The sequence below is a fragment of the Stenella coeruleoalba genome (genome assembly GCF_951394435.1).
Source record: "Stenella coeruleoalba genome assembly, chromosome: 3".
NCBI lineage: Eukaryota > Metazoa > Chordata > Mammalia > Artiodactyla > Delphinidae > Stenella > Stenella coeruleoalba.
In genome coordinates, this window is record NC_137148.1 from 74,085,243 (window position 1) to 74,103,835 (window position 18,593).

Consider the following 18,593-nt stretch of genomic DNA (forward strand, 5'->3'; position numbering starts at 1 on the left):
TAGAGTAGACACCATCGTCACTTTTATCCTTCTCCTCAAATACTTTCACAGGGTATAGGGACAAAATAAAGATGATGCAGGATGGTAGTAGTGGGGTTGGACAGGGTCTTGCCAGGGTTCTACGGGTCTTGCTGCTTTGCCCACTTTGAAGATGTTTACTGTATAAAAGGCTTTTCAGTATCCTTGATAACTACTGGGTTGATCATTTAAGCTGGAAAATTCACAAGTATGTGGAAATTAAACAACATACTCCTAAATAACAAATAAGTAAAGAAGAAATCACAAGAGAGATTAGAAAATACTTGACATGAATGAAAATAAAAACACAAGATAGTAAAACTTGTGGGATACAGCAAAAGCAGTCCTTAAAGAAAAATGATCTAGATCTAGATCTAAATGCCTAATTTAATAAAGGAAAAGATTATAAATCAATTTTCCATCTTAAGTAACTGGAAAAAGAGGAGAAAACTAAACCCAAAGCAAGAAGAAGGAAGGAAATAGACTTGAAGAGAAATAGCTGAAATAGGGAATTAAAGAAATAGAAAAATAAATCAGTAAAAACAAATAGATCTATAAATAGACTGATGAAGAAAAAAGAGAAGACTATTAAAATCAGGAATTATAATAATGACATTACTTCTCACTTTACATAAATAAAAAGAATTATAATGGGATAATATGAATAATTATATTTCAAAAATTAGGTAAACTGGATGAAATGCACAAATTCTTAGAAGCACACAACCTACCAAAACTGATTCAAGAAGAAATAGAAAATCTGGATAGACCTAAAGAGATTGAGCTAGTAATGGAAAAATTTCTAACAAAGAAAAGTCCAAGGCCAGGTGTCTTCATTGGTGTATTACACCAAATATTTATAAAAGAATTGATACCAATCCTTTTCAAACTCCTCCAAAAAACAGAAAATAAATGCTTCTTAACTTATTCTATGAGGCCAGTGTTAGCCTAATTCTAAAGTCAGAAAAAGATATAATAAGGAAAGAAAATTATAAATCAACATTTTTATGAATATAGATAAAATACTAACCAATGGAATTCAGCAGTATTTAAAAAAGCATGATATACAATTACCAGGTAGGATGTATTCCGGAATGCAAGATTTCTTGAGCATATTAAAATCAATTATTGTCATATATCATACTAATAGAATAAAGAAACAAAGATCATCTCAATAGACACAGAAGAAGCATTTGACAAAATACAACACACTTTTGTAATAAAAATATTCAACAAACAAGAATGGAAAAAAACATCCTCAACCTTATAAAGGACATCTCTGAAAAATCCACATCTAACATCATACTTAATGATGAAAGACTGAAAACTTTCTCTCTAAGATAAGCACACAAGGATATCTGTTCTTTTTACTCTTATTCAGCACTGTATAGGATTACTAGCCAGGGCATTTAAGCAAGAAGAAATTTTTAAAAATTATCAAGTTTGGAAAGGAAGAAGTAAAACTACTTGCAGGTGGCATTATCTTACATACATAAAAAATACTAAAGAATACACACATAGACATATAATCAGAGCTGGTAAATGAGTTCAGCAAATTTGAAGGATACAACATTAATATACAAAAATTCAATTGTATTTCTACATGTTAGCTATGAACAATCTGAAAATGAAATTAAGAAAACAATTTTATTTTCAATAGCATCAAAAGGAATAATATAACTAGGAAAAAATTTCAACCAAATAAGTGTAAGATTTGTATGCTGAAAACTATAAAACATATTTAAATAAATTAAAGAAGAGTTAAATACATAGAAAGACATCCTCTGTTAATGGATTGAAGACTTAGTATCATTAAAGTGGCAATACTCCCCAATTGATGTACAGATTTAATGCAATACTGATGAAAGTTCTTTTTTACAGAAAAGGACAAACTCATTCTAAAATTTATAAGAAATGCAAGGGACCCCAGATAGCAAAAGCAATCTTGAAAAATAAGAATAATGTTGGAGGACTCACATTTCCCTATTTTAAAACTTACTACAAAGCTAGTAGTAGCTACTAGCTAGTAGTAGTAGCAAATCAATACAATGTGATACTGGCACAAAGCTAGACATATAAATCAAGGGAAAATAATTGAGAGTTGAGAGATAAACCCATTCATCTATAGTCAACTGATTTTTGACAAAAGTTCAACCAAGAGTGTTCAGTGGGGGATTATAATATTTTCAACAAATAGTTTTGGGAAAGCTGACTATCCACATGCAGAAGAAAGAATTTGGACCCCTCACACAATATACAAAAATTAACTCAGAAAGAATCACAAACATAAATGTAAGAGCTAATACTCTAAAAATCTTAGAAGGACTCATAGGTGTAAATTCACATGATCTTGGATTTGTCAAAGATTTCCCAGGTATGACACCAAAACCAAAAGCTACAAATGAAAAAATAGATAACCTGGGTTTTTTCTAAATATAAAAACATTGTGCTTCAGAAGACACTATTGATAAAATAAAAAGACAACCACAGAATTGATAAAAATATTTGCAATTTATATATCTTATAAGCAGCTAGTATCCAGAATATAAAAATAACTCTTACAACAAAAAGAGAAATAACTCAATTACAAAATGGGCAAAGGACTTGAATAGACAGTTTTCCACTGAAGATATACAAATGGACAATAAACACAACATCGAAGAATGTGCACAACATCATTCATCATTATAGAAATGTAAGTCAAAACCACAGTGAGATACCACTTGACACCACAAGGATATCCATTAAAAAAAGAATAAATAGAGAAAATATAACAAGTGTTGGTGAGGATGTAGCGAAGTTGGAGTCACATACATTGCTGGTGGGAATATAAAATGGTGCAGCTGTTAAAAACAATTTGGCAATTTCTCAAAAAGTTAAACATAGAGATACCATATGCCACAGATATTCCACCTTTAGGTATATGCCCAAAAGAATTGAAAACATGTTCACACAAAACTTGTACACAAATGTTCATAGTAGGATTATTCATAATATCCAAAAAGTAGAAGACCTAAATAGACATTTCTCCAAAGACAACATACAGATGGCCAAAACGTACATGAAAAGATGTTCAGTGTTGCTAATTATTAGAGAAATGCAAATCATAACTACAATAAGGTATCACCTCACACCAGTCAGAATAGCCGTCATTAAAATGCCTACAAATAATAAATGATAGAGGGAGTGTGGAGAAAAGGGTACACTCCTACGCTGTTGGTGGGAATGTTAAATTGGTACAGCCACTACAGAAAACAGTGTGGAGGGTCATCAAAAAAATAAAAATGCAGTTGCCATATGATCCAGCAATCCCACTCCTGGGCATATACGCAGACAAAAATATAATTTGAAAAGGTACATGTACCCCTATGTTCTTAGCAGCACTATTTACAACAGCCAAGACATGGACAAAACCTAAATGTCCCTCAACAGATGAGTGGATAAAAAAGATGTGGGATATATATACACACACACACATATATATCACATCTTTTATATATATATATATATATATATATATATATATATATATATACACACACACACACACACACATATACACACACATACACAATGGAACATTGCTCAACCATCAAAAACAATGAAACAATGCCATTTGCAGCAACATGGATGGACCTAGAGATTATTCATACTAAATGAAGTAAATCAGAAAGAGAAAGACAAATACCATATGATATCACTTATATGTGGACTCTAAAATACAAGTCAACATATCTATGAAACAAAAACAGACATAGAGAGCAGACTTGTGGTTGCCAAGGGGAAGGGGAGGTAGGAGAGGGGAAGAATGAGAATTTGTGATTAGCAGAGGCAAATTATTATATAGAGGATGGATAACAACAAGGTCCTACTGTATAGCACAGGGAACAATATTAAATATCCTGTGACAAACCATAATGGAAAAGAATATGAAAAAGAATATATATATGTATAAATTAGTCACTTGGCTGTACAGAAGAAATTAACACAACATTGTAAATCAACTATACCTCAATAAAATTTAAAACAATATCCAAAAAGTGGAAATAATCCAAATGTCCATCAACTGATTAATGGATAAACAAATGTGGGATACCTATATAAGGAAATATTATTTGACAATAAAAAGGAATGAAGTGATGATACATGCTACAATGTGGATGAAACTTTAAAATATTATGCTAAGTGAAAGAAACCAGTCACAAAAGACTACCTATTGTGTGACCCTACTTATATGAAATGTCCAGAATAGGCAACTCCATAGAGACAGAAGTTGATTAACATTTGCCTGGGCGTAGGAGAGGCGGAATTCGGAGTCACTGTTAACAGATACAGTATATCTTAGATAGTGATGACGGTTGCAAATATTGAAAATATCCTAAAAAACACAGTGGAGTCCATGTTGTATAATTTTTATATTAATAAAAAGATAGAAACAAAATCAAGTCACCTCCATCAACCCAGATGCCCCAATGACTATGAAAAGCAAAACCTTCCTGCCAACCACATGGAGCATAAGGAAGCAATAGAACTTTGTTGTTCTGAGCCATGGAAACTTGGGATTGTTGTGTTAACACAGCATATATTCGCCTATCTTATCAATATAGCCAATAAACAGACAATTCCTCTATTTACCTACAAATTTAGTTAGAAAATCCATGCCCTCTCAAAATCTCTAGACAAAGTTCCATCATCCTACATTTATCAGATTATAGATTTCTGGATCAAAGCAATCTTGGTTTGATATAAATCTCTATATGTCACTGAACATAAATAACTATTTGAAAGTGCCATGGAACTTAGTGGGGACCCTAAAACCTAAAAATACACGGTAGATATTTGGAAAATAAATCTCTCTGCAAATATTTGTTAAATGTTTCCAAATGTTTAGTTTTATTTTCTATGATTTTACTTTACCATCATCTTAGAGAACAAAAGAGGGTAGATTAGATGCTGGGTAATTACATTCTTATATGTCAAAAAATTTTCTTTTGCTATTTTGAAAACTAAACCTCCTTCAAAGAATTATAATACCCTTAATACTGATGTATAAGTGTCAGTATATTACATTTAAAGTGAATAAAAAAATGATCCAAATTGAAATTGCACAGGGTTGGTGGAAGATTTATTGTATATGTATCCGCTAAACTTCAATTTGGGAAACCACTTTATGAAATCATAAAGTGATTTCCAAATGAATCATTTTTTCTATTTTCAAAAATCCTTACCCGTCAAAAAAATTCTATTATCACGATACCATTCATCCAAATTTTCCTAATTATTATCATAGATGGAAGTATGTTTATGTTAATTGTGTGAGGTTCACATGTAGATCATTCTATGTCTTACTTTTCCCTTTAAAGCTCACAGGAAGATTTCTTCTTAGATTGTGTGTAAGTAGTCAAGGACCTTATGCCTAGAGAAATTCTATCCCAGAAAACCAAAATCATGTCTCAGATTTTCAGTGTCTTGAAATATCCTTGCTAGTGTCACAATTTTCATTCCCATCAAATAGTAGAATTCTCTGTATTTTCCATTGCTATCCTCAATAGTTACTGTTGTGGTGGTCAGTTGCTGGCAAAGCAAATCTAATGGTTTATTTAAATACAAATGTGTAAGTAAATCAGTTTGCTTCATTCTTTTGCCTAAAATACTCCAGTGTGCTTAAACTAATATCCACAAAACTTATCGTGGTCTACCTGAACCTGCATGGTCTGGTCCCTGCCTATATTTTCTATCCTACCTCCCTCCAGAATCATGAGGTTGTCCAAGCCTTAGGGTCTTCCTCTTGTCTGGTATATCCTGATTTCCACTGCAGATTTCACACGGCTGGCTCGTCCTCATCGATGTGGTCTCAGGTCAAATAGCACTTCTTCCAAAAGAAGACTTTCTCTAACTACCCTTGCAAAAATATTCCCATCACTCTAACATTATTCAGTTTTATAATCTTTATTGCACTTATATAAACTTCCTGGCTTATTTATTAATTTATTTGTTTACTGTCAGTATTATGTTCCTAGAATGGGAGCTCCCTGAGAACAGACAATGTATACTCAGTGCCTAGATGAGTGCTAAATTGTAGAATGAATGAAATAAGTAAATCATGTCTTGGGTTACTGACACATTAAAATCACATTAAATTAAAATCACATTAAAAATGATTTTGATGCTCCCCATTCCCCAACTCAATGCATGCACATCATTGCACACAACTTTCCTCAAGTCTTTCAACAGCTCCTTTGTCAAACAGCTCATCTCAGAGATTCTCAGAACAAAAGAGCTTCTGAAACCAGAGTCATTTCTAAAATGTATTAATAATTATTCATTTGCACTATTCATTATTGTGCAAATAGTGACAGGAGCCTGGTTGAGGACCATAGGTTGCTGCATGAAATGTGCTTGTTTTCTTCGACCCCAGTGAGCGTTCTCTGTGCTCATCTAAGGGCAGAATTTGGCCATGTGTGGTTAGTCGATTACAACAAACATATGGGGAAAATGGCTGAGAATGCTCAAATATTGAAACCATATGTTACTGCATGGGAAACTATGCCTTATTAAAAAACAAAACAAAAACTGAGAATCCAGCTAGAAACATACAGCTCAGAGCTTTCGCTTTCAGAGTTTAACCAGCACTCAATTTATTAGACTGAAGACTTTCTTTTAGATTGAACTCAGTCTTTACATCTCAGACCAGCTACTTAGTTAAAATATTTCGTTTGACTACAGATGCTTCCAAAAATCAAACATCTTGCAAAATTTGAAAATTCATTAAAAAGTAAAAGTATTCTGAATCCTATGAGATTTTTAAAATTCTGTTTTAAATGCCATGAAGATTTCATAGCTTTTATATATACTGCTCATATAAATGGAATATTTTAACTTTTTTTTTTCAATTAACATCACACCATCTTCATAGAGAAATGGAACAGATAAGGAACTTGAATGATACACTTATAAGATATTAGTCTTGTGGTTAAAGACTAATAAAATTTAGATCAGAATAGGATTTGCACTGGAAGTGATGCTGAGCCTCCGTGGAAGACGTAAGAATAGACTCATACACATTTTCTTTTGATTCTCAGATGAACCTCACTTACAGTCCTTCATTAAGTCTAAGGTGCCATCAGTTGTAAGATACACCACTACTAAGAAATAAAAATGCTGCCAATTAACTAAGATGCAATGCTCTCTTATCATATTAAATGTAATACACATTCTGATTTCAAAGAGTTTAATATGTGAAAACATATGCATGATCGAAATAATGAAGTATGCTAGTGTACTGGGTTGAATTTTGGTTTAATGCCCTAGTATAAAGCACCAAATCCAAGGCACTGTAAGAAATTCAAGAAATTTGCTTTTGATGGATTCACACTTCCTTTCCCATTTTGGTCCCTGTTTCCTTAGCTAAGGAGCTCAAGGCCCTCTCCTCCCCACCACCATCCATACAAAGAGTTCTGGCAGGAGGGGTTTCTTTCTGAGCTTTGCTTTCCAGGGAGGGCCAGATTTTCCAAACTTTTCCTTCTTTCTTTTTGTCACCGATAGATATTGATGTGATAGATTACTTTGGGCTAGGGAATTTTATAGCCAATGATAACCATGTCTTATCATTTTACCAATATTTGCCTTTTAACAGCAGACACCCAAATTCACAAATTTTAGCCCAATTAAACCGGTTTTCTAAAGTGGATTTTGAAGTGTAATCACAGGCTATATTCTGAGATATAAAGACAATTAATACATGTAAATTATATCCTCATTTTGATTCACATATAGAGGGAGGCAATATACTGCAGTAGAAAGAGCATTGGTTTGGGGATTCACTAAGACCTTGTTTTAATACCCACTATGTGATCTGGAAGTTGCTTAATATTTCTTAATTGTGTTTTCCTCACCGATGAAGTAAAAATAATGATAAATATATTTTCTAAACTTTATAGGCATAGACAAATATAAGTTGTGTAAGATATTTTTAGTATAAAATTATGCTTTGACAATGTGATATAATATATAGTTACATAATTATATATGATAGAAACATATTATATATAATTGTTTACCTTTGAAACCTCCATCAAATTATCAAATTGGGCCAAAGTGATATTAAGCCCTCGAGCGAGCTCTACTAACGCTTTCATAAAGCACTAGCTGTTATTCCTGATGATTTTCTTACTAATCTTGCATGTGTTGTTTAGATATCCTTGTGTACATATCAAAATCATTTACCTAAAGATTTAGGTAGTTATATAACTGATATTTCACATCCTGATAATTATTGAAATGCTTTTATTTTTTCTCACATGAATGACATTAATATTCTATATCACTAATACATTTTTAAAAATTTGATCGTGATGATTTCTATGTAATTTTTTTTCTTTTATTGTACTTTAAAACTGTCATGCTTTGGTAATAGCACACTCCTACAATGAGAATGACAGACCTTTTATGCTTGCTACATTTCTGATTATTCTTACCTTTCCTAAATGGCCATTTTTCCTTTTCTCTTAATTCTCCATGTCTTGTCTTTAACTTTTTTTATTAAGTTAGAACCTACTTCTTACCTTTTTATTATCGTTCTTCAAACTCCCAAGTTTTCTTTTCTTGTTTCAATAAGATTATAAATTCAACAGGTATGCAGTTACATCGAACCTTGTTTATTTTAGTTAAGAATCAAAATATATTTATTGATTAAAAGACTAATTTGTGTCCATGTCCACAATTACCTGTATCTTTCTTAATTTTTTATAAGATTCTAGAAATAATTTTTTCAGCTTGTTTGAATTCTCTCAGGTTCAAACTTTTTCAAGCAAGTACAAACTCTAAATATTTTTAAAGAAACAAGTTCAATTCTAGTAAAATTCTATTGCAGGGAAATCATGCTACCCACTGAGCAGGTTATTAGACATTGAGACATAGAGGGTGCTAATCAGAAGTGAAGAAGGGTGGTTTTGACCACAGATGGCAATCAGAGTTCTCCCATTGAAGATGGCTGAAATGAGATAATATGTTAAGGAAGTAGAGGAATGAAGGGGAAAAGTAAGATGGAGTAAGCCTGGATAATAAAGTGAAATGATTTTGAAAATGGAAAATACTGGAGAACTAGTGGTTGGCAATGGTAAATGTGCCAGTGGACAGGGAGGACTTCAACATTTTAAAAGGAAGAAGGCAACTGATGGAAGAGAGAGGACAAAATTATGGACTTGACAGTCAGTTTAAATGTTAATGGAGAGTTCCCGAGTGTGTAGGAGCAGCTGCTGACAATAACTCAGGATACAACAGTTTTAACTATCACCCCTAGGCAGATGAGTCCCAAGTCCTGTCTCTCAACTTAACCTTTCTCCTGAACTCCAGTTCGGTGGGTAGGCTTGTCACCCAGGGACACAGACTCAGCAACCATGCTTCCATCCAACTTATCCTGCTACTGTTAGTCTACAGACACATATCTATTTCTGTCTGTCAATTTGTCTCTGTTAACTTCATCATACCCTGGCTTCTCTTTTTCCACTTGCCTTCTAAAAATACACTATTTGATACACTGACAGTGTCATTACACGTGATATGAGATCTAGAACTTTTAAAAGGAAAAATGTTGAATGGAAGAATGAACAAACTGATGGACAGATGGATGGATGACTGAATTTCTTGATTACTTATTATCTGCCAAGTGCTCTTCCAGTCCCTTCTCATACAGACATGTCAAGAGGTAAATTCCCCGTCTCTACTTTATTGATAGATACAGACAAAACAAACATAGTTTATGCCCATTTGTGATAAGAGCTAAGAAGGTAAGCAAAACCAAATGAGATCTGAGAATGGTGGATTGCAAGAGCTGTTTGAGATTGGTTGATCAGAAAAGGCCCCTATGAATATCTGTCATTTGGGCAGAAAGCTAAATAAAATGGGAGAACAAGATATTCGGAGGAAAATTTTTCTAGGTGCAGGTAAAGCAAGCTCAGAGTCCCTATGATTAGAATATTCTTAGTCGGAAAGTGGTGAAAACTACTTTCTGTTTGGTAGATTTGTCTATTCTGGACATTACATGTGAATGGAATCATACAACGTATAGGTTTTTGTGTCTGGTTTCTTTTACTTAGAACTATGCTTTGAGATTCATTTATGTTATAGCATACGTTGTCCCTTTTAATTGCTGAATAGTATTTCATTGAATGGATATGTTACCAGTTGGGTTTTTTCCTACTTTGGGGCTATTAAAAATAATGCAGTTTTGAACATTCACGTACAAGTCTTTGTAAAAACATATGTTTTTATTTCTCGTGGGTAGATTCCTCCGAGGGGAACTACTTGGTTTTATGGTAAATTTATGTCAAGAGTTTGGTTTTGAACTAACATTCAAGTAGAGATATTGTGAAGGTACCTCATGTATTGGTCTAAAATTCAGGAAAGAGGTAAATAAAAAGTTAAACATTATACACATGATTTCAAAGTAACTGGACTGTATAAGGTCAGATGAGTAGTAAATGTAGTTTAAAAAAGAGAAAGGTCTAAGCTTTAACTCCTGGGCATGACAATTTAAAGGTTAGGAAAATGAGGAGGATTCATAAAAAGAGAATAAGATGGAACAAACAGGGAAAATGTCAAAGCAGACATTTTGTGTGTCCTGTGCTCCATATCCCCTTGGTCAATCTCCAGGCTCTGCTGAAACTGTGGTAGACAGTTCCAGTCCATGCTAACAATCTCCCAAGTTTTTCTGCTTAACTGCCTCAAGGTATTTTTTCCAAAATGAAAAAACTCACTCAGCCCTTGTGGTGGTGTATAGAATCAAGGACACCACAGGCAATTCTCAATAATGAGAAGACAGGACTCAGGATTATAAATGCTCCAGTCTCCTATCCTTTGGCAAGATAATTTTGAGTTTCAGAATAACAAAAAGCCTGACTGGCATTGATTCAAGAGAAAATAGGAGGAAAGAAAAGGGAGGAAGTTGAGATGCATATAGAATCTATTTCTGGGAGTTTTGCTGCAAGGCAGAGGAGAAAAGTGCCGTGGTGGTAAGTAGACAGAGATAATCAGTGAGAGAGCTCTAGGGAGTGATTTGTTTTAAAGATGGAGGATGTTACATTGTGTATGTATAGTGGGAAGAAACATGGAAGATACAGAACATAGAGGGAGAATTGCTAAGGTGATGTCTTTGAGTAGGTGAGGAGGCATTTCTTTAGGAACAAGTGCAGAATGTTACATTAGGAGAACAGAGTTTTAACAGGGGAAGGCAGAGCTTTTTGATGTGGATGTGACTATATTGGTATATTTAATAGTGGGGACATGTGTTTGGTCCATGGCTTGATGAGTAAATTCATTCCTGAACATCTAGAAAACAAGACAGTCCACCTTCTACTAGAACCCACTGAATATTTATATTTTATAATAACCCACTGAATATTTATATTTTATAGTAACCCATTCCATTTCAGACAGTCCTAGAGCACCACAATTTCTTCTCTGTGATACTGAGCTAATGGATATAGAGTGAAACTATAAAGTACTGGGTGTGGGTGGAAGAGACATACTTGGTGCAAAACAAGAAGCAGCCAGTTGCAGCAAGTGAGGAGAAGGTGAACATCCTTATCCACCAGCCAGGACTAAGATCGGGAAGTGTGCATGTAGGAAAACATGTATGTACACATGTAGAAAGTATACATGCAGTGAAAAATATAGTTGTAGCCATCACAAATGTTAGACAAATTTAGCTACAAAGCAAGATACAACAAAATTTCTTTAGCGTGGGTATAATAATTTTTTTTTTGTATCTGAAATTCTCATAATTTTCATTTGTTTTGAGTTGAGTACTGAGATAGAGGTCTTAATACACAGTCTTATTAGAGAAGAGTCTAAAACAAAATCACATAATAAAGTCTTGCAATAAGATTGGAGAACTGCTCATTTTAGTTTAGTTTTTTTGTTTTGTTTTGTTTCTGCTAGTATTAAGCCATGAAATAACTCATCAACTCTAAAGAAAATACTGATTTATGTTAACATTTAATGAGTACCTGCTATGGTCAGACACAGGTGCTAGATATAAAATGAGGTAAATGGTCTCTGTCCCCATGGGATACACAAAAAATTTCAGTAGAGTATTATTTAAAGACTGAGAGCATGGCAAAAAAATAGCATATGATGACTATGTAGGAGATGTCATTTAGGTCATGACAGAGCAGTGTCCCATGAAAAGGGTTTTCAAATATGAAGACATTGATTAAGGAGGGACATTTCAGACAAAAGCTAGAGTCACTTCACTTCTCTTAGACTTAGTTTTGTGTCTGTGTTGTTGGGCTACATAAGGCTTTTCAAACTCTATTCATGGAATTCTTTACAAGCTACAGTAACTCCAGAGAAGTTTGGGGGGAGGAAGTCAAGATGAGCAATTAGGGCTCTTGGCTTCTCACTTCCACTTCAAGCAGAGATATCTTAGGCAATGTAAAAGGAGTTCCATTAATTAATTTAATGTTTAAATTAATTAAAAAATCTATTTATTAAAAAAAGCAACACTGGATAATATGGTCTCTAAGGTTCCATATCTAACATTCCATAGAAAAAAATCTTACAGTGATACTGTGTTCATTGGTATTATTTTGTTAATTACCAGAAGAGAAATCTAAATTTCCCTATATTCTGGGGACTGTAACATCACTGCCAATTTTGAGGGGGGAGTGTGGGGAAAGGGAAGTGGTGGTCCTTTTGGGGGCAAAAAGAACAAACAAAGGCACTGGATGAGGGTGAAAGAATCTGCTGAAATGCAAAGGCAGAAAGGAACCAGAAATATATTGCAGGCAAATTTTGCTTAAGACCAAATTTTGTCTCTGAAATGTCAATTAGAATATTCAAATAAAAGATGATGAAGTTATAAATACAATATATATACATAGATGCAAACATATTCGTATACTTATGTGCATATTTTACACAGGTACCCATGATTTGTAATATTCTAATAGGAGAGAATGGTGCAATATCTAAATCTGTGGCCCATGCCCTCTGAAAGTACTCTAGATAAAAGGTAAGAAAAATAATTGTCTGATACAGTTTCTAAAACACACACAGAAGAACCATGGTGATTGTGTATTTCTAGAATTCATTTCACTTATCATATAATCCAATTTGGAAATTCAAACACGTTAAATGAAAACTTTATAACCCCACACACAAAACGTAAAACCTCATCATAAGTTAGTTTTCCAATGGTCATAAATTCTCCTTTAGACAAGTTAGCATTTTATCTAAAGCAAATCTCAAAACTGTAAATAACATCTCCAACAAAACACAGCTGTGAAAGCCTAATCATTTCTTAAAAAAATAGGTAAACTGCTTTTTAGATAAGCATGAGGGTACGATGTAGATTTTTTCATCGTTAAGTATATGTTCTCATTTTCTGTGGTTTCCTTGGCTCAGTTTCTATTTTTTTAATGCCAAAGATAACACAGCCTCTTTTATATTAATCAGTCAACAAACACAGCTGAGAAGTTGAATGCTAAGGAGTTCGAATTTTCCTAAAGGTTTGAGAAATGTCTTAATATTTCACAGTATGTCAACATTCTTATGACATCCCATTATGTGGCATTATATACATTTTCTTGTACAGTTTGTCTCATAAGTTTAACAATTACTAGGTTAACTAAGAGTAAGTCTTGTCCTCAGACCATTACCTTGTGTCACAAGATCATAAATTTAAAATGCATTGCGTTGTTTTTTCTATAAAGAAATTGTATTTTATAACTTAATTTTTTGTACATTATTTTCATGATTTTTATGACAATAGCAGTAAAATAATTACTGCTTACAAAAACATACAGATAGAGTTTTTATAAGTACTAACTAACCTCGTTTTATCCCCTATATGTAAAATTAGTATGTATCTCTGGAACTGGGATCATGCATTTTTAAAAACCTTTTACAACATAGCCTACTCTGTCTAAATCCAACTGGTACTACTGTATTTTGTGGCTAGACTAACTTTGTGACTTTGAAAAGTGTTCTTCACATTGCTTTTATACGGCATCAATTTCACTGTGCACCAGAGGTGACTGAGAAACATATTTTGTTGGTTAAAAATATTACAGTAAGCGACTGTTCTCCACGCAATTTTCAAATAAGAATCAATCAAATCTTGTGTGGTGATGTGCAAATTTTCAGTCAGTTTTAACTGGTTTTGCTCTTCTGAAGGTTAAGGTAGTTTAATGGTTGAAAGCACATTGCAGTGAAGCTAGCTGCACAAGTCGAAAGTGTACAGGATTAGGATTTCATTTCATTTTAGCTGTTGCCATGTGTGTTTTCTGTCCAAGCTGCCTCTTGCCGCCGTTTAACCCATGCCTTTTTAAAGACAAGAGGGGTTGAGAACTTGAGGGCCTCTGGCTTCATTTTAACAAGGTGTCACTAGCACTTTGGTACATAATTTGTCATAAATGTCAAAGGTCACTGGATGTTCGAAACCTACAGCCAGCAGATGGTCATTATGACAGCAGTTATGTTTCAAAGGCAAAGGATGTTTTGTGGTATTTACTTTAGTGTGTTAGTGTTACACCTCAGAGTATATCTGAGAAGATTCTAGTTTAAATCAAATCATCCTTGTAGTTGACTGCTTAAGAGGTAGTACCAAGAGATGGAGCAGTTTTCAAAGATATTCCACTTGGTTACTCCAGTCTAAAATTTACACCATGTAATTTTTTATTTTCCTCCTTATGCTCAAGCACTGATTATGGATTTCCTAGTTCTCATTTCTGAGTTAAAAAAAAACAAAATTAAGTAAAAAAGCAAAGTATCAAAATGTGTTAATGTGAGTTTCTATTTCTAGCCAGATCGTTGAAATGGTATAAAATGTTAAGAACTATAGATGAATTTCTATACTACAACTAAATATTATCCAATAGCAATGTCAGATAAAACAAATAGAAAATGTTTTATTAGATTCTACTACACTTCTAAATTTGTTAGTTTAAACTTCACTAATTTATTCATTATTTCATCCTAGTTTTTACTTATGCCATTTTATACTAAACAATTAACAATTTTGACAGGTCCTAAGTGCTAATATTGAAAAACAAAACTCATATCCTACCATATTTCCATTAGGCAACCCCCGCAGAATTGGTGAAGTGTTTGTGTTAAATAAAGAGGTCCACCAGTTCTTAAAAAAGCTTTGTTCTTAAAATCATGAGTTTAGCAACAAGAAGAATTGGACATAATCTAGTACAAATAGATACAAAGATATGTATTTCTATTAAGCTTCACGATCAGGAAGAGAGAAGATCATGAAGATAGAGACTGAGACTGGTTGAAAATAAAAAGAGAGATTCTAGTACTGCTCTAGTAGAAGTGTACCACTGAATGCCTGAGCATACAGAGAATGTGAATGATGATCTCCTAATCCAGGCAATAAGTGACATAGCCCTGGGGGAAGAGGCTGATGGTAGCTGTGGGGCCTTCACCTATCGACTTATCTGTGGGGTCACCAACTCCATGAAACTTAAAAGTCCTGTGAACGTAAAATTCTTCACTACTGTTGCTGATAACTTTTCTCACAGAAGATGCAAGGGGCAATAAGAATTGTTACTCTGAACTTGACTTTGATCTATAAGGAAGAATTGCATAATGATCTGAAAGTGGCAACGGCCTTGGGAGAAATTAAGACAATATACAGGTAGAATTAAGTCTGGCTGCATGTAAGAGAAAACCCAGATGAACCGCTTTAGTGCATGAGATTTGATTCATTGCTGAAAAAATCCAGAGGCCAGTGTAGCAAAATCCAGGGTTAGTGTAGCAATACACAAATTATTGCAGATCCCAGGCTCCTTTCAGCCCTTCATTCAAAACACAACAGGTTAAGAACATGGATATAGAACCCAACTTCACCACTTTCTAGGTGTTTAATCTTTGGCAAGTCATTTCATCTCTCTCTCTACCTCCACATCTACATCTACAAATAGATTTATAACTACTCACTATAAATTATTTTAATGGGCACTGTTAATTGGAACTATGGATAGTAATTTGTAATAATTATTCAAAACTAATAGTAGCTAACATTTAATGAGTGCTTCTCATGTCCAGGTGCTGTTCTTAACTCTTGTTAAGTAAGGTAATAAAACTGTGAAATGCAGCATCAAACACCAGCCCAGGCAATGTGACTACGTGATTCCTGCTCTTAAGTATTATTTAGGGATGAGGAAACTTAGATTCCTACCTCATATGATGGTCGTGAAGCATACATATGCAAAATGTAAAAACTAATTCCTGGTACATAGTAAATACTACAAATACTGCTGGCCATTATTATTGCTACTGCTTTTCTGATGTGGTCCTCTTCAGCATAGTCCAAGTGCTCCAACCACTTCATCCTCATTAAAGGAAAACTTCATATCACTCTCCTATTAGAACACTTCCTATATAGACGTAATCTCTACTTATATCCAATTGGCCATATTTTAGGCCAGGAACATGAGAAACGTGGTCTTTATTCTGTATCCTGGTAAAATTTGTAGAGTTTATTAATCAGGAAATGAAGAAAAACTAAATATTGGGAAGACACAACTAACAATTAACTGCTATATGACATCTAGGAGTTCATAAAAGTGTAAAAATTGTCTGTTGGAGATTCTTAGACAGACATGTATCTTAGATTTTTAGGAAAACTATGTATAAAATAAAATATAGGCAGAAGTGCAGGTATGATCTGGTATCTAGAATTCCATCCTTCAACTCCCCCAGAGAAGACTCTTAAGGGCAGAACAGTTAAACGAAACAAAAAAAAAGCCAAACCAATTAAGAAATAAACAAGACTATCTCAAGAAACCATAAGGTTTGTTTTGATGAGCTAAGAATTACAAGTAAAATATGTCATAGACCTCTATGACCAACACCAAGAAGAGAAAGTCAAAGACGAGATAAAGTTTTAAGGATAATACTGGAAAAAGGCAAGTTTATTTTAGCTATGCATGATGTATAAAGATAAGCAAAAAAGGGAGAAGCACTTGCTTTGGGGAGATGAAAGTGAAATATAGAATTACTCATCTTTTAGTCTTCATCTTCAACCTCTACTGTGAAGACTCTTTATACTGAGTATAACAAATATCATTGAGACAGTTACCTCTGTCTGCTGTGCCTCCCTGCATTTTCCTTTGAACATGCTGTTTCTGCTATCTGGAATATCCTTCCTCTCTTATTCACTCATGAAACTCCCACTCAGCCTTCAACAGCTAGTTCAAACAATAATCCAAGAAAGCCCAGAGACAGTGGGAGAGTTTCCAGAAGACATATCTGTCAGATGATATCCAAGCTCCTTTTTGCACAGGGGTGGGATAAGACCAGCTAGGGGTGGCCAGATGGGTCAGACTCAGAATTTTAGTTCAGACACTACAGCTCATTCTAAGCAAGGAAGTCAAGAACAAATAGATTCAGCCCATGGGTAAATGCCAAAGTTGGGACAAAATGGGAAACAAAGTCACGTAACAAGTCCAGTGAGATGAAAACAGGGCTTAACTACTAGTTCATATTAGGTGGAAATGTTACAAAAAGAGTTCAGTTTTATTTAATGTAAGATTTAATAATGAATTTAATATGAACCTTAGTGATTTCCACAAATGCCCCTGGATGTCTTAAGAAATGTCTCTGGCTATTTTAAGTTGTCTTTTCTAGTTGCCAGCTTCAGTCTCGTCAGCTGTTATGGACTTTCCAGGCAAGTTATGGCAATTAAGTAAGATGACGCACACAATGCACCCTGTTTTGCTGCTGACACAAAGTATTTGCTCAATACTATGTAGCAGAAATACCAGCCTCCTGGCAGTGGCTGGCGCAGCAGAGCTGCTCTCTAAGCAGCTCTCCAAGTAGCAGGGTTCCGAGACTGTGAAGTTGGCCTCCAAGTTTCTTTGCAGGGGGACGGGTGAGACAAGTGCTGACTGGGTGCTAGCTGTGAGGAGAGGGTCTCTTGAAGATAATATCTCAACTCAAAAGAGTGCCTCCAAGCATAGGATTCCAGGCACTGGAATTCCAGGCTCCGAGGCATTCAACTCTCTCTGCAGAAGTTGACTATTTAACTCCATAATATGCAAAGGGCCCAAACTAATCACAGGTGTTTTGGAGAAGAAAAACAATGTTGGAAGATTTGCTCTGCTACACACTAAGGCCTATTATAAAGGAAGTGTGTAGCAAAATATACTTCTACCACCTGTACCTGAGATTACCTGTTTTGTTTTGTTTTGTTTTTTTGTGGTACACGGGCCTCTCACTGCTGTGGCCTCTCCCGTTGCAGAGCACAGGCTCCAGACGCGCAGGCTCAGTGGCCATGGCTCACAGGCCCAGCCACCCCGCGGCATGTGGGATCTTCCCGGACCGGGGCACGAACCCGTGTCCCCTGCAGCAGCAGGCGGACTCTCAACCACTGCACCACCAGGGAAGCCCTGAGATTACCTGTTTTTAAAGGCCTTCACCAGCATGGGTCAGCATCTTTTAAGAAAAAGCCTGGAGCTGTGGGTTCACAGAACAGTTGCAGGGAGGGAACATGTTTTCCTCCCGGGGTATATTTAAATCTGGGAGGTTGCTTTATGGAAGAGGGGCTGGAATAAGTC